General features: G+C 43.5%; 1 long non-coding RNA gene across 3 annotated transcripts in view; it reads left to right on the forward strand.

Moving 5' to 3' along the window:
* The first annotated feature begins 652 nt into the window (after positions 1-652).
* LOC141574066 (uncharacterized) overlaps positions 653-23,259 on the forward strand; it is a 125,981-nt gene continuing 103,374 nt past the window's right edge. For all 3 annotated transcript variants that reach the window (XR_012500668.1, XR_012500670.1, XR_012500669.1), the window contains exon 1: positions 653-758. This is a non-coding gene — a long non-coding RNA (uncharacterized LOC141574066). The remainder of the gene's footprint in view (positions 759-23,259) is intronic.

Raw genomic sequence — 23,259 nt, forward strand, 5'->3', positions numbered from 1 at the left:
CCGCTGAACATCACCCCGCCCCCACCCCAACATATACACACAATGTCCTCCTGTAGGTCACTGGCTTATCATTCAAAGCAGGATTCTCTGCCTCAGGGCTCTCTCTGGACTGACTCCCAGATGGCCACAGTGGTTAGCTGCTCATTAACGCTCTGAATTGGTTTCCTTCCCTTCCCTGTCCCCTCTGCCCGCCCCTACTGGTCCTTCCTGGGATCACCAACCATGTAAATTATTTGCATCCAAAAGCATACCTTAGGCTCTGCTTCTGGAGGAAACCAATATTAAAATATTTACATAACAAAGAGCCACGGGAGTGGACAGTGGGGGGGGGACGGTTAACTCAGAGGCTCAACAAAGCCATCAGGCACCCAGACTTTCCCCCACTTCCGCTCCCCCCTCTGCAGCGGGTGGCTTTTTACCTTCACGCACGTCTGTCACGACGACAAGACTGCCACTGCAGCTTCAGATCATGCGCCCTTACCTGAGCATCCGAAGTCGAAAGTGCCGGCGTGGGGGTGAGTGGAGGAGAGGCAGGTGAAAGGGTCTTTCCTCACCTGCACGTCTTCCTGAAACCAGGAAGCCGTTTCCCAGAAGGCACCTCGCTGTGTCTCATTGGCTAAGACTGGGTCACATGACCCGCACTTGCCGCAGAGGAGGCTGGGAAGGTGAATCGTGGTGGGACCGGGTGCGCACAGCCACGGCGTTCGCTGTCGCGGGGTGCGGCTCTTCCTTTTAAGATGGTCTTGTAGCAACGGGCGGTAAGACCACTAATCTATTTGTCAGCTGAAGGAGGGAATACAAAACCAAATGTGCCTCTAGAAAGGAATTTTAATCTGTTCATGGCTGAAAAGTTTAAATTTTATAGCAAAAGTTTGAAATCTCTGTAAACGACAGAGATGAAAAGGTCGGCGTTTAAATCTGTTTCCTTAACAGATGGCTCCCAGAGTGAGCCGAGATCGGAATTCACTTTCTGGGCTCAGCTACTCTCCATAAAGCTGGTCGTGCGGTTTATGACATCAGCAGAGCCCCAGAGTGAATTACAGCTTATCCTTGTATTCACTGTGGTGCCATCTATTATGCTACTGTGTGTAATGTTGATTAGGAAGGTGTCTTTGATAGCTCAGTGGAGGAAAAAGCGCTCGTGTTACAGGGCTGAATTACAATAATGGTTAGAGACAAAGGTATATAAAGAGAGGTTGGACCTTAACGGCCTTTTGCATTTTTGTGTGTCTGTGAAAAGGAAGAAAAAGATTAGATCAAGTTATTAAAAAAGTATGTACTCTGTATTTATGAAAAGACTTTCCTGTCCCTCCCCCTAAATAATTCCTACTGGAGATCTATGTATCTCCTTAATAAAGTCCTGCTACTTACTTAATGCTGGGTGTTAACCCACATGTAACCACACACCCTTAAACTATCATTTTCGAGTCTTGAAGAAAGAGCTCTCTGTCATTCCTGGCACTGAAAGTCAAGGTCATAGGTCAAAGTTCATTACAACAAAACCAAAGGGATAGTCCAAATGTATTTTATCCACTGGATTTTACTGGGTTAAATATTGCTTGAAACAGCCATTGGTTGTAGCTGGGAATTTGAGAATAATAAAATTCTAGAAATGATATTTGTATTAACATTATTTGACCTGGAAGAGTTAAGGAGATTTAAATAATTGTTGTAAAGACGAGCTTCTTCCATAAACTATACACATTGCTTCTCAAATTTTGGGGTGTACCGGGTGCCTAGACTTTCGTCAACTTGCTGAATCAGAGTCTTGGAGGGTGGGGCAGGGAGACCTATATTTTTAACAAGCTCCTTGGGGAATTCTGCTATGTCATTCCAAAGTACTATGTTACTGCCATGGAGCTTCTTAAGTCCTCATAATACCCTGGATGCATTTACAATTGCTGTGCTAGGCCTTAGGGTTTAGACCTGTCCAGCATGGTATCCACTTGCCCCATGAGGTGATTTCAGTTTTAATTTATGTTAATTAAAATGAAATAAAATAACAAGTTTAGTTCCTCAGTTGCACTAGCCACAAAGTGCTCAATAACTATACGTAGCTTAGTAGCTAACATGTTAGACTGCAAAGATCTAGAACACTTTAATCATTGCAGAAAATTCTATTGGACAACAGTGGATTTGACAATAAACCAAATAGACACAATTTCTGCCCTAATGGAGAAAACAGATCACCCCCCCCCCCCGCCAATAAACTGACAAATCAAGAACTACAAATTCCGTTTTATGAAGGAAACAAAGGGCTGTGACCAGGACTGGTTATATGATTTGTGGGGCCCAGTGAAAACTGAAAATGCAGGGCCTCTTGTTAAAAACATTAAGAATTTCAAACGGCTATAGCAGAGCATTAAACCAAGTATGGGGCCCTTCTGAGCAGAAGTTGTACAGCCGACCGGGCTGCAATAGATTAAAACCAAGTGGGCTAAGGATGTTCCAAATGCCCCTATGAGAAAGTGACAATCTGAGGTGGAAAAGATGAGAAAGAGCTAGAAATGCAAAGCATGCAAGAAACGAAGGTTTTGGGCAAAGAGAACAGCCTACTTTACAAAGGCCCCAAGGTGGGAAGGGTGGAATATTCTAGAACCTGAAAACATTCCAGAATGGTTGAGGGAGGGAAGATCAGTAGGAATCAAAGCTGTGTCCTGGCAGCTGGTGGCTGTGCAGTCAGCCCCAAATCCCAGTATAAGCTCACTTGCACAGTTCAGCCTGCGGCCCCGTCTTTTGGTTTCCTTTGTGAGTCTGTGAGCACCCCTAACTAGTAAGGAGTCCTAACCAGGCAGAATGAAATTCTGCTTTTTATTTTTAAGACGAGGAGAGAGGCACAGGAAATTATTTGCTTTGATACACAATCTGGTGCGGTAGCAGGTTAAGGAAATCGGTGAGAACGTGCTGGGTTCTGAGCACAAACCCACGTATCGGAGCCCCTCCGGGATGGAGGGCTGGGCGGAAGATTCGTGACTCTCCCATGTGTCAGGGAGAAGCATTGCCTTGCATATGCTACTTCCTGAAAAGGTGTTTCATCAACAGAAATGCTGATTCTCTGGCTCTCTGATGCTATATTTAGAAATGACATTTACATTTCCGCAGATCAACAGCTCCGTTTGGATACAGTTCCAAGAGCTTTGCTGTGACAGGGAATATGCTGGCTTTTACTTTTCCCTGTTCCTCTTTCTTCGCTGTTGGGAATTAGTGAGATTAGGAGGCACCTGTAATTTGGTGGATAAAAATAGCTGAAGATGATAAATTTGTACATTTTTAAAGAGGTCACAATGCAGTATCATGACTTTCAAAAGGGCTTGGGGGAAAATTTATCCTACGCTATAGTTTCTGTCTCATTCATTCAAAAAATACCTTTATAGACTCTAGCTAAAGCCTCCTCCAGCCCTCAAAATCCTTTCAATTTGTTTTATGTGGGGGTAGGGAGCTAATTTTGAACCTGAGTTTCTGATCTCTTAGGTGACTTACTTATTGATAGTTCAAATTCAGAGAGCAATTTCTTTTATTCAGCAGTCAAACATTATTTCATTGAGGCTTTTTGTCTGTGCTGCACTATGTGTGTTCTTATCATTTTGTGTCTGATGGCGTTCAAGTATTTTAAGTATCGCTTTTTGACATGTTTCCATCTTGGCAAAATAGTTCTCACAGCTATTGTTAATAAATGAGAGGGTCCGATCTCTTACTTCCTCATCAAGGGGGTGGAAAAAATTGGAAAAGTAAAGATAACCACTGGTGCCCATTAATCTATGGGATTATTGATCTGCCTTTGATAGTAACATCCCATCCTTCAGCCTTCTGGAACCTGATCAAGGGACCCCCATAAAATTATGAGCATGTGTTACCATCAGAGGGCAGTGTGCACTCTCTCCAAGAGCCCATAAAAATTATGTTTCCCTGCCATAGCTAAAAGGATTTGTCTGGCAAAGGGCAAACCCATTAGGCATAAACATTCAGCATTTTTTGCTGTTGCCTGTCATAATGGAAACAATGATTTGAAGATTCTGATTAAACCTGCAAGATTTCCTATCTAGTGTATGTCTTCAAGCATATCCTTTTTAAAGTTAGTTCTTTTGATTTCCAGCTGTGGCACGGGGACAGGAGTTAGACCTGGGATGACTTTTTTAGGACTTTGGTTGGGAAAGCTTACTTTCATCTCAGTGTTGCAGCTCTCTTTGGAATACAGACGGTCAGTGAGTAATAGGTAGGTCTTTATCAAAACAATATCCAAAGTCAAAAAAAATTTTTTAAAGGGGAAAAAATGTTACGATTAGCTCCAAGATGTGCTGGAAAGTTCTCACCAAAACCTAGTGCAAACAGGAAAAATTAGCGAATGACTTTTTCACTCCTGGTTTTTCTGAGATGCATAAAAAAAGAAATCTCTGTATCTATGACCGCTGGTAGGCCAGTAAACAAAGGCCAGAGTACAAACCTGAGTATTTGCATTTAAAATATGGTCTACTCTGACTTTGTAGACTATCGGAATTTGATTCATCTGTGGGCATAAAATCTTTGTGTTGGAGAGTGGACCTGGAATTGGGAAAATTACGATTGTGTCAACGCATGAGCCAACATCAGCTCGTGGTTCAGGTGTGAGATTGTAAAGGAAAGGGTCTGGTAGACTCGTCTTTCAAACATTTCAGCAAATAAATTGTTTGCTTTACAACTCTGGGCGCAGTTGCATTGGGCAGCGTTGTTTTTCTGCTGACTGCGACAGATTGAGCGCTTCTGCCGGAATTTCTCTAGAGGGCAGTAAGGATTCGAGGCTCTTTCCGTATTTTTCTGAAATGACAGATCATCTTCGTGTAGCTGCAGCGGTTAGGGAGCTGCGGTTAGGGAGAGCAGCACATGCGACTGGCTGGAGAGAGCTGCCCAGCGCTCCAGAAAGGAGCCGTGGCTGCCTCCTGTTACCTCCTCCAAGATGGCATTTTGTGAGGATTTCCCCCTTACCAAAAAGAAAGGCCTGGATTTAGTAACAGAGTATAACTATTGATGCAACATATAGGTATTAATGGTTGATGAAAGATTTAAAAATTAAATGGCTCCTGGGATGGTGCCTTGATGGCAGGGTGAAGCCAGGAGTGGTTGATTCAGGCAGAATGGCTGAGAAAGAGAAATTCATATAACCTAGGGGACCAGGGGCAGTTTTGCTCGCAGTGGGCATTTGGAGACATTTCTGATCGTCACAGCTCGGGGGTGCTACCAGCATCTAGTGAGTAGAGGCCAGGGAGGCTGCTAAAGACCCTGCAGTGCACAGGACGGCACCCACCCCCGCCAACAAAGACTATTTGGCTCCAAATGCCAATAGCGTGGAGGTGGAGAAACCCTGATGTAAACAGTCAGGTAGCCAGGAAGGAATTGTGAAAACAGGTGATAGGAAACTAAAAAAAGTTCTCCTTTATATTTTTGGTGTGTTAGACTCTGAAGATGAAAAGTCAGGAAGTCTGTGATATTTAGGACTGTTTTCCTTGTGCTTCCTAGTAAAAGCATTAAGTTCTGAGACGCAAGCAAATTTGAGCCCAGTTGGCAAGAGGAGACCTTTAGGTGGGTTTGCTGAGCGGTGGGAGAAGGCCCTTTTGTGTGCTGCTGTGAATTCGGGGCTGGCCTTCACTGTAGTTCCCTAGATGCACGCCCTCCAGACGCTAATTTTTTTTGTAAACTGCACGTTCAGCATAGGAACGCTGATATGCCGGTGCAGAAACATTCTCCCGGGAAGGTTCTCAAAGTGGGATCTTTTGGGAGCAGCAGACTGTGGTTGGGTGCTTCTGTGGCTACGGTTCTCAACCAGGAGTAATTGTGTTCCCCAGAGAAACACTTCACAACGTCTGGAGATGCTTTTTGTTTGTCCCAAGAGGGAATGGTGCTACTGGGGAGAGGCCAGGGATGCTTCTGAAGATCCTGCAACGCACACGGCAAACCCTTCTCCCCCAGTGTGGAATTATCAGGCCCCAAATCGCACTAGTCCCGAGGTGGAGAAAGCTTGTTCTAAGGTTTCTGGCTTTGCATAATACGTCATCATACATTTTCCTTCCCTTCCTGCCCCTGAATCAAAAGTCTCACCATTAACGAAAATTTCTGATCCTCAAGCATTCCACAGATGATTGGCTCGTAGAGGCAAAGAGTGGGACATGCATGCACTATGTTTGTAAGGTGGAGGCATGTATTGCCAGGCATTTAAAAGGACAACTCTGTGCCCAGAAGTAGGGATTTAGACAGAGAAAGCAGGTCGGGGACCTGCAGTCATCCTGGAAACTCAAATTAATTTTCTGAAGACCCAGGTACAGGGCCAGTCTTTGCAAGAACTGGAAGGTGACGTGGTTTGACAGAAATATCCAGGAACTAGTGGACATGAGAACCTGTCAAGAAACAGGCGGGGAGAATAAAGACAACACAAGGGGGGTTGATGGCGAGAAGCTTGCAGTCTGGAATTAGACTGAAGGGGGTTTGAATTGCAGCTCCACTATTTGCTGCATCTGTAAAATGGGGTAGTAATACTCTTCAGTTTTAATTGAATAAGAGCTTTAAACTTAATAGTGTATTACAGAGCTTTGCAGAGTGCCTGACCCCTAGTGAGTGCTGAATACATGCTAACTACTTTCTTATTATTATCATGATCACTGTCAGCATGATTTTCAATGTTCCAGAATCTTTGTTTGTGCAGAATAAAGATTGTATGTGTTCAAAAGCATTGTTACCGTGAGAAACTTCTAATTTGTTTACTTTTTTGAAATCTGAGAAACTAGAATTTTAATTGTACAATTTTTTGGTATCTCTTTCATATAGCATTTCTCATATTTTGAAATTTTGTCTGCATCATGGGAACATTTAAAACCATTAGGCAAAATATAATTGTGTTGCTTGCTTATTCACATAGAAGGAGATATATCTCTTTTTTTGCTGGTTGGGTTAAAGTAATCAGGGTGTAAATAAATGGTTTAAATAAATGATGTAACAACGTGAAAAATTTTCCTGGCAGGTAGTACTAGAATTTCCCTAAGCCATGAAAATTGTCTTTGGGAAAATAATTTGAGGTGTCGCTGGAGGAGAAGTTTAGACCCTGAGACTTTTAAAGTTGTTGACAAATGAGGTTCAGAGGAAAGAACAAAAGTTCTCTGCACAAAACAAAGAAGAAAATTTTGTTTGCTTGGCTCAGGAAGGTAGAGTAGAGATGAGAGACCGCGGGGAGGAGCGTGAAGGGGGGTCAGTGTAGGGATAGACATGTGATCCAGGCCTCATCAATCAGAGGAGGCATCTCTTAGCTCCAGAGAACATCTCTGTGATGACGTGCAGAGCCAATCATCGTGGCTCCTAGGATATTTACTGGAGCAAATGGAGCAAACGGGAGCACAATGTTCCCTCTCTCTGCAGTAAGGATGTCAGTTTGGGGATACCAGCAGCTGTTTTTTACCATGAAGCTCAAGCTTGAATTAGAATGGAGCTAGCTCAGGGAGAAGTGGAACCCAGCGCAGGGGAAAAACTGATAATGTTGGTTGAGCCCCCGAATCCAGCTGTCCATTTTCTTTTGTGCTTAAACCAGTTCGAGTTGATGTTTCTGTCATTTGAAACCATAGGAGTGCATGCTAATACAAGAAGGCTTCCAGCTAATACATGACGTAGGTAAGAACACCACAACTGATGTGGCAAAGGAGGCTGCTTCCATTTGAACCAGATAATAGGGAGCTAAGTCTCATATAGTTAAGACTGAATTCCTAGGTCAACACACATGACTGGTGTTTAGGGCAGAAATTCTATATGCTGTAGAACAGCTGTGTGACAAGGCAGAGGGAATGTTCCCACAGGCACACATGTGGAGTGTTTCTGTCCTTCGAAGAGCCACACTGGGTTTTCCCAGCTCAAGATGTATCAAGGTAGGGGCTAGCCCCACATTCTTTCACTCAGCCACTCTGCAAACATTTACCAAGGACCTCTTATGAATAAAGTGAGGGTCTGCTAAGGTTTGGAGGCAGACAGGAACTTTGTCCACAAGAAGCCTGCAGATGGGTGGGCTGTCCCAGATGTGTCCGTGTGACAAACAAGACACTCTGCTTTTATTAGTTCTCCCTCTTAAATCACATGTCTGCGCATGTCACAAAACTGAGAATAAACACCAGAGTCCATATAAAGGTTGTCAGCCTTTACCTGCGAGGGGCTGGAGAATAAATATTTTCCACTGTCGGGGCTACATGGCCTCTGTTGCTGCTCCCCACCTCTGCCATTGCAGTTTGAAAACGGCCATGGACAATTTGGAAACAAATGGGCATGATCGTGTTCCAACTACACTTCACTTGTGGATAGTGAAATGTGACTTTCATATAATTTTCATATAATAAAATATTCTTTTTTGATTTTTTTCACCAACCTTTAAAAAAAAGTAAAAACCATTGTGAGCTGCTGGGCCACATGAGAACAGACGGTGGGCTGGATTTGACCTGCCCACCGCTAACCTAGAACATGACAAAGGAGGGAAACCATGCCCTCCCCCCTCACCAAAATCCCATAAATTCCCACTTTTCTATTTTTAAGACGAAAGACACCTCCCTGGAGATTTGAGGACTTGGTTTGATGAACATAATACCTGACTTCTTGGCCATACCACCCGTGTCGGTACTACTTGGCCCTGACATTTGAAAGCAGCACCAGACAGTATGTAAATGAATGGACACAGCTGTGTTCTAATAAAACTTTATTTATAAAAGCAGGCTGACGTAGCCCGCTGGTCCTAATTTGCTGGCTCCTGCCCTACATGATCTAAATGGGCCCATCTCCCCTTTTCTGATGTCATCTTCTACCTCTTACTTTTTCTTTCAATTTGGTCTGTGCTTACAGGACTTCCTCTGCTCCCTGGGCATGCCAAGCCGGCTCCTACCTTGGGGATTTGGAACTTGCTGTTTCATCAGCTTGAAATGCTCTTCCCCAGGCGTCCTCATGGCTCACCCTGCCCTGCATTAAGGTTCAACTGTTACTGCTCAGGGATGTTTTCTTTGACTGTCCTGTACGATAGGAAGACCCTTTGTCCTGATACGCTCCATTCCCTTACCAAGCTTTATTATTTTTCACAGCATTTCTTGCTGTATGTATTAATTGCCTGTCTCTCCTCTAGGATTCCACAAGGGAAAGGATTTAGGTTTTTTCCCACTACTGTCTTATCCTTAGTGCTTAGAAAAGAAACTGTGTGTAGTAGATGTTACGTAATTGTTTTTGAATACACAGATAAAAATATTTACAGCTTGGCTCTTTGGAATCAGATTTCCATCTCTTGTCTGAACCCATGAAGGAGATTTAAGGTTTCTTTTACTTAAAATTTCCAGCTGTTTGGTCTTCCTGCTCATAGAGACAGTGGAATGTTCTGTAGTAACACTAATAATACAAATAGAATATAAGTCACAAATGTAATTTAAAATTTCCTAGCAGTCACAATGAGTAAAAAGAAAAAATTGAAATTAATTTTAATAATGCATTTTATTTGCCTAATATATCCAAAATATAATATTAATATATAATCAATATAAAAAAGTTACTAAGGGGATATTACACACGTTTTGGGTTCTAAGCTTTCAAAATCCAATGTGTATTCTATACTTATGGTGCTTCTCAGTTGGGATAAGTCACATGTTAAGTCTTCACTCACCATATTGGTTAGTGGCTACTGTTTTGGACAGCATAGGCCAATAGAATTTGAGTTCAGGACAGGCGGCGGAATAGTGCCCTGGTGAGTCATAAGCAGTTCTTCAGTAGCAGAGAAATACCTGACTTTGGCCAACCTTCATTGTGTTGTAGTCCGCCAAAGTTTTGGGATAAAACTTCACTGTCAAAATTTATTGGTGCTCAGGGGAAAATCAAGCTTTCTGTGGCATAATGCAACTCCATAAATTAAAACGAATGCTTTTAAAAAATTATGATGTTACATCATGCTTTGATGTAATGTAATGTGACAGGTTGTAATTTTTGTAAGATTTCCTCAATGTAAAGCAGGAAGTGAATTTGAGAAGGTTTTTCATCGTCCAGGACTTCAGCGTTTTGGTGGGCCATGCTAGTACGCCACTGCTCAGTGCTGGGGGAGCAGATTCCAGCTGAGCCCTTAGTCTTGTTTGGTGTGGCCTTTGTATGGTCCGTTTGGATTCTAGGTTCATTCTAAGAATCTCCCAGGGGTTAAGAGGGAAATGAAGAGGCCTTTGTAAAAAATACATTCTAGAGGGCTGTATGATTTTGAATCTGGAGTCCCCATTGGTTCATATGGCATGACTGGCAAATAAATTTCATCTCAAATGCAAGCTGGGATTGGTTTTTAATAGTTGTCTGGGGTCCTGTGTTAAGAAAACTTCTGAGGATTCCTCTGGACTCATATGAGAGAGTACCTTATTCGACCAGCAACATTTGCCATGGGCTTGGAGAAGGATAGTTGCAATTTATATGCTATGTATTTGGCCTTCCTGACCTGAGGCATCTATTTCTTGCTCCTGGGATGGGCACGTAACAGGATTTTCTTTTTCTAGGGTAAGAACACTGCTAAAGTTGGGGTGAAGGTCCGACAATTGGGCTGATCTAGAGGCCAGCTTATTTGAAGCAGCCGGTTGGCTAGAACGCTAGAACTGTGGTCAGTGCCTTGCTGAGCTTGTGTGGGAGACAATCCCCAGTGCTAAGTCTTGAAGCTGAGACTGGAATGAGCACAAATCCAGAAGGCAGGAGGAATAAGAGGAGAATGGAATATGTTATATGAAATAATTGAAGTAAGCAATTCTAACTGGGGAGGAAGCACTTGTAGGGCAATGGGTTTCATCTCATGGTCATCCAAAGTGCTTAGTAGAGTCTGCCTGGAGCTCTGTGTGAGAGGGATGCTGAGGCTGTGCCAGGCTTTAGGGAGAGAAAGACTCATGATTGATTAGTAATGTCTGCCATGGATGTAGATGGTATGCAAGCCAGCACACAGGCTACATATTTACAATCTCTGATCTAGTGGCATTGTGTGCTGGCATTCAGAGAGTCATGACTGATTGTTAATGTCTGTTGTGAGTATAGGAGTTATGCAAGACAGAACACATGTTATATTTTGGCAATGTCTGATTTAGAGGCCTGGTGTAGTGATGCCATAAATACATTCCCTGGTTGTCTTGGACAGGTATGTGTTTTGTTTTCTCTTTTTACATTTACATTATTTGCCCATTTGACAGATGCCTGTTTAATTGTCTAGGTCCGTGTTGGGGCTAAGCTATACTCATTCAGTATTAAAATGAGTCTCCCCAAAACACAAGGCGGTAAGTGCCATCAAATAGGTGGAGGAATAGGGTCAGGAGTTTAAGAATGGCTTCACGAAGGAGGTCGCATTTGAATGGAGTGCTGAAGACCGGGCAGATTTTCAGCATGTGGGAATGAGAGGAAGAGCACGTGGGAGGAGGAGGCAGTGCGGGCAGAGAGGTGGTGTTAGCAAAGCACGAGTGCGGGCGGGAAACAGCGCGTAGGTGAATTTTGCATGAGTAAGTGCTGCATAGAGAGAGCCGAGACAGAGAAGAAGGGGAAGTTGAACGGGGTGGGTTCTGGGGGGCCTCAAACGCCAAACTAAAGCACTGAGACTTAACAAACTGACCATGTTGAATGATATGGAATATTCAATAGCTTCTATTGTGTAGATTGAAGAGGTACCACGTGGGTGCCTCTACCACCCCTCATTCCACCGTCATGGCTTGTCTTCAGGGCCTAAAATAATTTGTGATTTTCAAGATCCTGCAAAATGATATTGATTACAGAATGTTCCCCATCCTTGCAATGTTCCTTGTCTGCCACAGAAGACTGGTTCAGCTCGCTTCTGTCTCTTCCCCTTTTCTGCCCTTAAAAGAGAATCTTGTGTCCCTCGGTTCTTTGCAGTGGAGAATAAAGAGGAAAAAAAGGAGCAGAACAAGAATAGGTGTTTGGCGAACTGAGCTGGAGGATGGTTTCAGAGTGGTTTGAGGTGAGAAGTGGGGTTGTGAGAGGCAGGAAAAATATTTAAAGGGTTATTTCTTGCAGTCAAATATAAATAAAGGACTGACGTAATTCTGAAATCACTTTTGCTCGCATGCAGTAGGTTCATTTCACTGTGACACAGACCGGAGACCACACAGGATGGGTCCTAGGTCAGGACTTCGGAAGCGGTACCCAAGGAGGTCACCATGGGTTACACTTCAGATCCTCAACAACCGCTAGGAAGATTCTCATCCTATACACAAATTTGGTTCTAAAGTCATCCTCAAAGGGGAAATTTTCGTAGAGTCAAAACTATCCCCTGGAAAAATCCCCAAACGAATCGTAACATAAAAATGCAGCATCTTTCGTTAAGTCCAAGCCAGCCAGGCTTTCCTCCAGCGTTAGCGCCGATCACAGCTTCTGTGGTGCAACTGCAGATGACAGAGCTGGCTTGCGTTCAGGGGCACAGAGTCTCTGCTCAGCAAGGTAAGATGCTCATATGTGGGAGGGACGTGGTGGCGAACGACAGAACGGGGCTCAGGCTTCCACCTCCCTCTCACACCTGTGCTGGGCGCACGCTCCCCCAGGAACACGGGGAGCGGGCTCAGCAGCCTGCATGGTTTTCTTCCTTTCTGCCTCTCTCCCTCTCGGCCCAGCACATATTGTAGGTTTGGCAGATGGATGTAACCTCGTGGCATGGTATTATCATGAACACCCAGGATGGCTTCACAGCCCTGAGACATGGACGGGGAGTCAGGAAACCCCACCGTGGGCTGCCCGCAGCCCATCCTGTGAGCACCGCGAAGGTGATTTTGGTGGTTGGGGTGAAAAGTTAATCAGAGTTTAAATGTATTCTTTTCTTCTGGTGCTGGTTCCTAACTTCTTAATAAATACAAGCCCTGGGATGCAGACAGCACGACAGATGCAGAGGCGTCACATGTGTGTGCCCTCCCTCTGGAAGCCAGCTGATAATTTCTCATTAGCCTGAACAAGTGAAAAAGATCTCTGTTCCACCCAGAAGCCTATTGAATAGGATGATGGCGGCCGCTCCTCCCCGCCCGGACCAAGGCTGGAGACCACACCTGGGGCCTTCCTGCTCCAGCCCAGGGAGGTGACATTCTGGAAGCTGCGTGCACTGTGCACGACCATGGAGAAAGGAGGAACCTGTCTGCCCCTCAGAACATCAGAGAGGAGTGGAGGAAGCGTGCTCTTCACAGCCAAAGCCATCAAGGTGACGGCCTCATTGTTTTCCTGCCAAAAGGGATGTGACCAGCTGGGAGGTATCCAGCAAGTTTTTCCTACATTCTACCTTCTTCTGTTCTCTCATTTCACTCCAGCCCTTTCCCTTCCCTTTCTGAGTTCCTGTCTATCTTGCTTTTTCCTTCCAAGCTGCCTTTGTGTAGCTGCCAAAGGAAGGCTTGTGCTTTCGGTGGGAGGAGAGGGTTATCTCCTGCCTTCAGCGCCAGCACTTGCTCGGCGAGTTCCCTGACACTGGGGGCTATTAGAGGCATGTGACAAGCATCTCCCCGCAGTTGGAGGCTGCCGCCACACGGCTCTTCATCAGGCTACGTCACAAGGCCTGCAGGAGCCCCACGTGATCAGTGAGCAGCAGGAGTCCTTGGAGGCTGGCTTGTTTGAGGGTGTGGCGAGCTGGGAAAAAATCAGCCCCCTGACCATGACCTCCACAGTCAGAGAGGGCAGAAAATTCTTTTTCTTCTTAGGGGTCCTGACTTCTTTAGGTTTCAATAGTTTGTATATTAGCTAGGCTGGAACATGTTTAGACTTTTCTTGCAAATTCTGTCAGTGGTCTAATTTTTTGCACCCTTGGACTTACGGACTTATACACAGTGGTGATATTAAAACTACTAACCTGTAGGCACCAACCAATCGTAAGAGAAGCCCATGCAATCAGAACAAGTGCTGGAAGTGAACAATTGGCATTGCTTTGCCAGGGTGTATCTGCTGAATGTGGTCCTAAATGTACCCCCTGCTGCTGGCCTCCGTGTGTGCCATTTCATCACTCAGCCATCTGAGACAGGGACTAGTGGAGTCCATCACCTGCGCTTTCAACATTCATCAGTTAAAATTATACAAAGCCAAGGAGAACAGGAGAAAAGCAATCTAAATAAAGACATTCACCAGTCTACTTAACACAACGCTCCAAACAGTGTAAGATGGGAAATGAGAATTTGCTTTTCCTTCCTTTGGTCTCAGATCCTGCCTTTCACTCAGAGAGTGGGCAGCACACCCTGTTTGCTATGGTTCTAGCATTTAAAGAGGCATATTGGTCCTATAGCATGGCCTTTAAATGTAAGGGAGCACAGGGTGGGCCAGAAAGGCAACCATCTGTTTCAATTCTGTAGAAAAAGGGTCTGCGTTGACTTTGCTGGGAGACAGTGTAGACATGACATTCTTTTAAGGATAATTTGAACCATTTGTAATTTGCACTTTTTGTGCTGCCTCTAGAACCCGACTTCCACTGCCACTTAACAGTTTGCATCTTATACTTGGCTCGGAAAATCAAAGTCAACCTGAAACCATTCAAAAGGATTCTCTTCTTAAGGTCACTAATTATTTCTTGGGGTTTCTAGACCCAACAATCCCCACATTTCATCATTCTACTTCTTCCCAGATAATCCCAAATTTCTGATGGTTTCTAGGACTGTGTCCCTAGAGTAGAAATAAGATGGATTGTGTATTCATCTGGATCATCCATTTCACATCTCCCAAAGGGATCTCAGTCCTCAACAAACCCAGAATTACACAGGGGTTTCAGTTAGACGTTCATCCAGATAAACTGTATCACAAACCAGGAAGGAGAATTTTAGATTTAGTTACAGAACAAGGGCTCTTGCAGAGGTAGATGTTCCATCTTTTATTTATTTATGTTCTGGCTTGAATATTTTGGGCAAATTTGATTTTAAACCTAGTACCTCATCTAAAGTTTTGATCCCTAAGTAGATTTCAAGCAGAATGTATTCAGTAACAAAATCATGTGTATGATCTGGTGGCTGAACAAATCTGGGCTTTTCAGGATTAAAGCATCCATTTATGATTTAGCTACTTTAAATCATAAGAAATGGAATAGAATTCCTTTTTTTTTGACTCCCAAGTGGATTTCACAGCTAAAAAAGTAGTAGTAAATACAAAAAGACAGGGAGAAAATTTAGTTTCTCTGTCCTAAGTGCTGTACTAGTCACCAGCATTCAATAAGGCTTGTTGATTTGATTTGAATTGAAAAGAAAAATGAATAGTTGGCGTTTCTTTTATTGATGACTACCGCGAAGACCAAAATGAAATTTCTGATGAAGCTGAATAAAGGTCAAGCTTTAAAAGACAATTGTATATATACTTGGAAGGAATGAGGCCAGCAATGTTCCAAATGTGATACAAGTAAGACACATTTATAGCATTGAAATTGTCGCTAATCCCTTTAACAATAACAAATACTTAAATACGTACTAGAATAAAATGTGTTTCCAGGTGGAATTTAGGCATTTCTTTTCTTAGAAAGCTGAAGTCATCTGGACTAATGTTTCTGTGTTTCTAATTGTGATAGTTCCTATTCGCGAAGAACTACAGAATAGTTATAGTGACTAGATCGAAGAATAACTTTGAAATCTACACATTTATGCATTCATTGGTTTTCCTTAGAAATTAATGATCGTTAAGAACCTTTCTTTAAACACACACACACGCACACATATTCACTTCATATTCACAAAACTTAACTGTACTTCCTGATGAGTGGGATCTAGGAGTCAGTCGCCTTTTCGCTCACGTGAATCGCGGACCTGTGCTTGTACGTGTTGATCAGGGATGGTCCTTTGTATTGGAAAATGTTCATTCTAAAGAGGACAGTAAGCAACAGCCTCGATCTTTTCTCTGACATTGCTTTCTTCCTTTTGTTTCTGGAGAAAGGATGCCATGGTAGGATTTGTCTACCAAGGGATGGGTCCAGGGGGCCTCCTGGAGGTCCTTGCACACTTTCTCACTCACTCCTCCTCTGCTTACCCCAGAGTCCTCCCACCCCCTTAGATCTATCTCTCCACCTTTGCTCATGCCACTTCTCTTTTTGGAATACATTTCTGCACTCTCTTTCTGGCTAGATCCTATTTGAACTTCAAGGTGCAGCATAAGGAACCAGTGATGAGGTGCTCCCCCTTGGCATTCTCATCACCCTCTGGAAATATTTTGGTGGTAACATGTTGGTAATTATTATCCTACCAGAGCATCTCCTCACCTAATCTGTGTTCATTTGAAGAGCAGGGAATTTGTCTCTTATCTCATTCTCCCCAGCATCCAGCAGAATCTAGAACATGGTGAGGCTCACTTAGATGCTCTAGTTAGTGTAATAAATTATCTTTCAAATCCTTCCATTTTTAAAAATTAGGAGACAGTGTCCAGAGGTAGGCACATTAGTGTGCTGTGGGGGGACTGAGCTGTGCATGTTTTGCCAACAGTTTAGTGCTTTGTTCCATTGTTTTGGTTTATTTTCCATGATAATATTTATTTAATTTCTTTTGAATATCAAATAAAATTTTGGAGGACATATGGGTTTTTTTTTGTTGTTGTTGTTAAAGGGAAGGGTCCCATGTTTTAAATACAAAAAGATATTTGGAAATATTCCTTTTAATCATAATAATTGTCAGCTTTTGTTGAACACAGACTGTGACTCAGACAACCTTGCCAGAATAGACTCCTGCTAGGACGGCCAAAATGTCACCCTTTACATCTGACTTGGATACGTTCATTTGGCTGGAGGAGGTCACATTCCTGTGTCCTAGCTGCAAAGGAGGCTTGGAATGTAACTAAATGAATTTTAGTCTTTGTAGTTGTAGGTGGTCACTACATCTCATCAAGACTCATTAGTAGGAATTCACCCATGTATATAAAAGAGGGTTCTTGTTTGGGACAGGCAAGGAAGCATGGCAGATGGTCACTAAGTCTTACAAGCTGTGGTCAGTGCTCTCAAAGTCTCACCCCTATGCCCTCCCCACTCCATTAGACACTGGCCCAAATTCCAACCCTCAGGGCCTGCATTTCTTTCCCGAAGGACCTTTGCTTGTTTCTGGAGCCTGTTGTACACTGGATACCATAGTGGCTGGGAGAACTGATCTCCAAGTATCAACATGGTAACTGCGCTGATAACAGATCCTGGGCTGGCTGCCTCCCCTTTCCTGCCTGCTGTCCCTGCTGCCCTACTGGTCTTTCCTGGGATCATCCACAGAATGAACTGCTGGCTCCTACTCATCTGGGAACCAGTCACAGCCAGGGAACGGGGACGCCCTGACTGGGGCAGCCAGGGTCTGTGCCCACCTCTGTAACCTGCGCTTAAAACATGGACACCACAGATGGTGGAGTTCTTGTTTTCCAAAGTAAATCTTGAGGGTCATTTACCAAAATAACAAAGTAGATTCTGAGCAGAACAAAGGAAGAACAATTCACTAATAATATGTATAGCAGAATAGACAACTCCATTTGGAATAAAAACAATAACAAAAACTTGAAGACGTAAGTGAGAAAAGGAGAGTGCAGGGGATCAGAACCAGCTTTGGTGTAAATTTAAATCTCCCACAAATTCCTTAAAACAGCTTTGGGAGGAAAACCAAAGGACAAGTGGAAGATTCCAGAAAAAAAAAAGGGGGGAAAAGAAATGGCCAGAAAGTTAGGAGAACTTGTCAAGTTTGGAGTCAGAGAAGCCAGAGCGGGGAAGAACTACAAAAAAGGACGAGAGTCAGATGCCACTGAAGGACCCAGAGGGGCGTTAACTTGGGCAGTAGTGGGGCGTGGGGAGCAGGATGGGCGGGGTGCTGGCTTAGCAAAGTGGCTGCACGTCTGAAGCGAATGCAGTTGTGTTTTCCCAATTCAGCTCTCGCACGTTTCTCCCGCTCTGCGTCATCTAGACCTAAGTTCAAGTTTTTGCCAGCCACTCTTCTTTAAAACAGGAATTGCTAGGACCAATAAAACTCTTAAATTAAGAGCTGTGAACTTACAGGAAACTATTGAAATGTGCTTAACTCTTGATCCTCACAACTAAGAATTTTTAAAATGCTTAAACCATTTCATCATAATTTTACTTCTTCTCAAACAAAGTATTTTGAGATAACTTTTATGGAAGATGCCATATAAAAATAAATTGGTTTGAAATGGCAGAGGCTTTAAAAGATTATAATAGATTGATAAAGTGGGTCACCTCCTTACATGTTTGGCGTGGTGCCCAGAAAAAGAAAGTAAAAAAGTAAGAACGAGACAAAAGTTGGGAAAGCGCAGGAAGACTTTAATGCTGAGAAAAGCAACCCCATTAATATTCAGTGAGAATAGTGAACTTTCAACTTTCAAAGAGTGACCTTTTCCCCCATGCTCAAAATATATTCTGGTGGAAAAGACTCCAAGAACTTTAAGGTGTAAGAGAGCTAAGAATAGTGTGCAGGTGTGTACGTGCGTGTGAGTGTGTGTGTGTATCCATTGATGTAGATGCAAAAGCACATTATGAGCACAGGACCATCTCCACTTAATATTCCAGGAAGGATGGGAAAGGTAGTAAAAATCAGAACCTTTGCCCTTGGGCAGTTGGTACGGGGTCTAGGAAACTCTGCTGGTTGTCAATATATTGATGCTGCCCTTACACACCTGGCAAAATCTTTGGATGCTGGCTCACATGCATCTTCCCAGCATGAACTCTTTTTTTTTTCAATATTGACTTAAAAATGCAGTGTTAATTTGGGCTCAGTGCAGAGACTGGACAAGATGAAGTAGCGCATGCACGAACCGCTCCTGATCCCTGAGGATGTAGACCAGAGATTCAGAAGCACGCCCTGGAGTCAGAGTCGCTGGAGCTGCTTGCTAAAAATACAGAATCTTTGTTTCTCGCCTTAGCCTGGGTGTTTCAGGGTCTTGGAATCTGCCTTTTTCTTTTTCTTCAGATTGTTGAGTTCATTTATACATTTAAGTTTAAATTTTATTTCCTTTTGCATAGATGAAAAGTATTCATAAGTAGAAACTTAAAGGTTTAAAAGATATATGGGGAAATGTAAAACTTGGTCCCATATCTGGTTTTCAGGATCCTGTTCCTCTCCAAGATGCAAACTCTGTTACCAGATCCTTCTAGAGACATTCAGTGCTTGTGCAAGTATATAGGACATTCCAACTATCTATCTATCATCTATTATATAAAGGCCTACACATACACATATATTCACACATACCTATTTATATGTCTCTCTCTATATATTAAAAACAGAAAGGGTAGCAAACCATATACATGATTCTGATCTTTTTTTAGCTTAATCCTGGGATAATTCCACATACATACATTCAGAGCTATCTTGTTAATTTTTAGCCATTGACTTGCTACTTTGTAACTGATCAGTCTCCTCCTGCTGGGTGTTTAAGGTTGCCTCCAGGATTTGCCTCTGACAGACAATGTTGTCATGAATACCCTTTTTATCTTTATACATAAGGAGAACATCACCCATATCAGTTGCTCTTTTCAGTTTCAAGCCACGAAAATGAACTCTGGCTTATTGAAACAGAAAAGGAATTTATTAGAGGGTCTGCAGAGGGCCAGAGGACCAGAGAAGCCAGGAAAAGGGCCAAAATCAGTCTGTGGGAGGAACTGGTAACATGAAGACACTGCCGGGCCCGGATGCTGCTGCCTGCACCGGGGCCACTCCCTCAGCAGTCAGAACCACGGCCGCTGCCATCACTGGAAACCAGCTCTGCCACTGCTGCTGCTGCCTTTGCTAGAATAGATTATGCAGGAACTCTGCTTCTTTGTGTCTTAAACTCCCAAAGACTCATGTGAATGTTGGAGCCTGTGTCACGTACCCTCACTCTAGGAAAGTGAGAACATAGCTTCCACTGTTGGAGTTTGTCTCTGACCTCCACCGAGTTTCCTAAGAGGTCAAGCTCTTAAAACAAAGGGATTATGTTGGCTGGGTTTCTTCCCAAAGCAGACCCTTTTTCAAGAGCTTGGGTCCAGGGGGTGTATTTGGAGGATGATTCCAAAAGCCCAAGTGAAGAATTGGGGAAAATGAGACACGGAAGGGAGGAAAGTCAGTAGAAGAAGCATTAGCCAGTGGCTTGCCACTGTGGGCGTCTGGGCCTCAACCCTGCTGGGTACCCCTGAGGAGCTGTGTAGGACAAGCTTCAGCCTTGACCCACCAAGTGGTGGGAGAGGGGGCATGTGGGTCCTCCAGCTTCTCTTCAGTGGTTGAGGGTTGCCCCATTAGGGGCCTTAAACCCCTAGCTGGGTAAGCGCTCCTGGTGCTAGATAAAGCAGCCAGGGGGAGAAGGGGCCATGAATGCTTGAGGTGGGAAGCTACCAGTGTGCACAAAAAACGACCCACCTTGGCTCCTGGTCAACGTGGGGGTGAGCCGAGCGTATGGGATTGGGCATCCACAGTGGGCTCACATGCTGGCTAGCCCAAAACAAGAGGGTGAGAAGACGTCAAAAGAAGAAAGAAAATACACAAACTTTAAAAAAAAAAAAAAAAGAGTAAACACAAATACGGTTTACTCATTGGTTGCTGAACAGACCCCCTCTTGATATATCTGATCCCTAATGAAGGATGCTTAAAAATACTGAGCAGTTGGGTCAATGCTGTGAGGAACCTCTAATCGGTTTACTATTGATAGATACCAGCTAATATGAGGGCATCAGACACAGTGTTTACTTTATAATAATCAGCTAGTGGGAATATATTTCTATATGCCGATTTTTTTTTCTCCTGAGCAGTGCTGATGAGTACACACGAAATTGTGACTGCACCATTAGGTTTGATGAAACCATATAATTGCTGCACAAATATTTTGAATTTAATTGCATGTAATGTAGTTAACACTCCGTCATCAGTGCCAGGAAGGGGAGCAGTGGCATGGATAATTCAAAACAGTGGAAAACCCAAAATCATTTACGCGAGACCTTAGAGGTCCATCTTTGACTCAGGGCTGCAGATTCACCTTTCTAATTGCATTCTGTTTTAGGCTAGTAGGAAAATTTACTTTCATTTGATAAAACGTGGGCTTACGAGGGGGGAAACTTGTTGAGACATATTCTGGGGGTTGGCAGAAGCTGGCATTAGAAGTTTTCAGCAGATAGCCATTTTTAGGTGATTGAGAGCTCACTGGCTCAAATCTCATTAAAGTGAGTCAGATTATTTCTCTTCATTATTCATGTATGTTAAGTACCAGGCACTGTATTAAGTCTTTTGCAAAGATGATCTCATTCCTTCCTCAAACCAGTCTATAATTAGGGGATGTTGTGTGGTGCAGAAGAATGAAACTTCCAGAATCAAACTGGGGAGGTTTCATATCTTAGTTTCTGCCAAGTTATTTGTTACGTAAAGTGGGTTCAAGTTACTAAATCAGATGAGTTTCCTCCTCTGTCGATAAGAATAGTGGTCAGCCCATGGCTTTGTTGGTGGTCCGTGGTGACTCAATGACCTAATCCACAGAAACATGGTGACTGGTTTGTTACTATCACGCCCAGTCCAGTTTACAGGGAGGGTTAGTTTCAGAGTAAGCATTCAGGGCTGCTTCTGCTTACTCCCCAACCTGAACTCTCAGTGAAGCCTTCCAGAACAGTGCTCCCCAAACTTTGAAGTGCATGTGGACCACCTGGAGACCTTGTGGAATGCAGATTCTGACTCAGTAGGTCCAGGATGGGCCGAAGATTTTGCAATTGTCCCAAGCTCCCAGGTGATGCTTCTGCTGCTGACCTTACTATGCACTGCAAGGTGCTAGATAATTTGGGTCACACATTTTGATTTCAGTTGGATTTTCTGCTTTGCATCCATCAGCAGGTTCAGAGAAGAGGCAATGCTTTCTGTCTGCTCTTCTTTGGCACATGTGGTCCAACCCCGGTTCTAGACTTCCACGAAGTCTTCCTAGTCCCTCAGGTCCCTTAGATAATGTCCCCTGTCCACTTTCCTAGTGTAACTAGACATGTGGTCATATACTGGGAAGCAGTATCTGGAAGCAGCCGTGAACACAGACTCTGGGGTCACGCAGGCTTGGGTTTGAGTTGAAGCTCTGCTGCTTACTAATTATGTGACCTTGGACACAGAACTTCTGTGAACTTCAGTTTCCTCACCTGTAGTATGGGCGTGATGGTAGACCTCACCTAATAGGGTTACTGTGAGGCTCAGACAAGAAGCAAGGTGCTTAATGTAAAAAGTCTTCGCTCAGTGGTTAGCACTGAGCACAGCAGCGCCAGCTCACGGGAACGGCCTCCCTCCGGGGCTCTGAGGTGGCCGGGTCAGTGGTGCTGGCAGAACAAGCCTGGTCTCTAGCACGTGTGGCCTGAGCCCGTCCTCACCAGACTGTGACAAAGGCTGCAGAGTGCTTTTCCTGTAACTCCAGATGAAAGGCCATCTTTTCTACTGCTCTTTCTCCAAGCCTTGTTTTCTAGCCTCCTGAATGTTTCCGTGAGCTTCCCGGTAACCTTTTCTGTATAAACCAACCAGAATCAATCTTTCTTACTTGCATCACCGAACTATGGCTGGGGCATACCACATAATAATATTTAATTTGTATCTGAGGACATTCAAGGTCTTGATGTATTGTCAGTGTCATTACTGATAACAACGTAACTACCGTGTAAAGATTTATAGTTCACAGAAAGCTTCCACGTGCGTTATTTCATCTGTTCCTCAAATAGCACTGCGGGTTAATGTATTTACTTTAACTCTTACTTTGTAGGTTGGCATCTAAGAGGCAGAGTGACCTACCTAACTTAACTAGTAAATAGCAGAGCTGGACTAGAACCTAAGCTTTCTATTTATTGTTTTTAAAGTTTGAAATCCTTTGATAGCAAATACTGTGCCAACCGAAAATCTCCGCCTCTGATCATGTTGGATAATGGAGCTGTTTTAAGGAATAATTTTCAAGTCATAAAAGAAAAACTTAAAAAAATTCAAATAATACAGAAGAATAGGCGATGAGAAGATAACCAGAGAAAACAGGCAAAGAGTTTCTTTTGTATTCTTCTAGAAATTTTCTAAATATACTTAAATATATTGAGGTATATCCTTATTTTATTTTACATAAATCAGAGCAGATTATACACAATGCTCTTCAATTTGCTTTTTTTCTTGCATTCAGTATAGAACCCCGGACATCTTGTCAATATCATTGTGTGTAACTTTGCTTAATTCTAACTGGCATTCATTATGATATGCTTATATCTTAATCTAAGTGGTTAGTCTTCTGTCGGTGTATGTTGTCCTAGCCTGGGTTTCCTAGGAGCAGCGCCTAGGACAGGCATTATCAGTGGAGAGGAACCCAGGCAATCCTCCAGAAGAGACTCAG

The sequence above is a fragment of the Camelus bactrianus genome, chromosome 19, assembly GCF_048773025.1.
Source record: "Camelus bactrianus isolate YW-2024 breed Bactrian camel chromosome 19, ASM4877302v1, whole genome shotgun sequence".
Lineage (NCBI taxonomy): Eukaryota > Metazoa > Chordata > Mammalia > Artiodactyla > Camelidae > Camelus > Camelus bactrianus.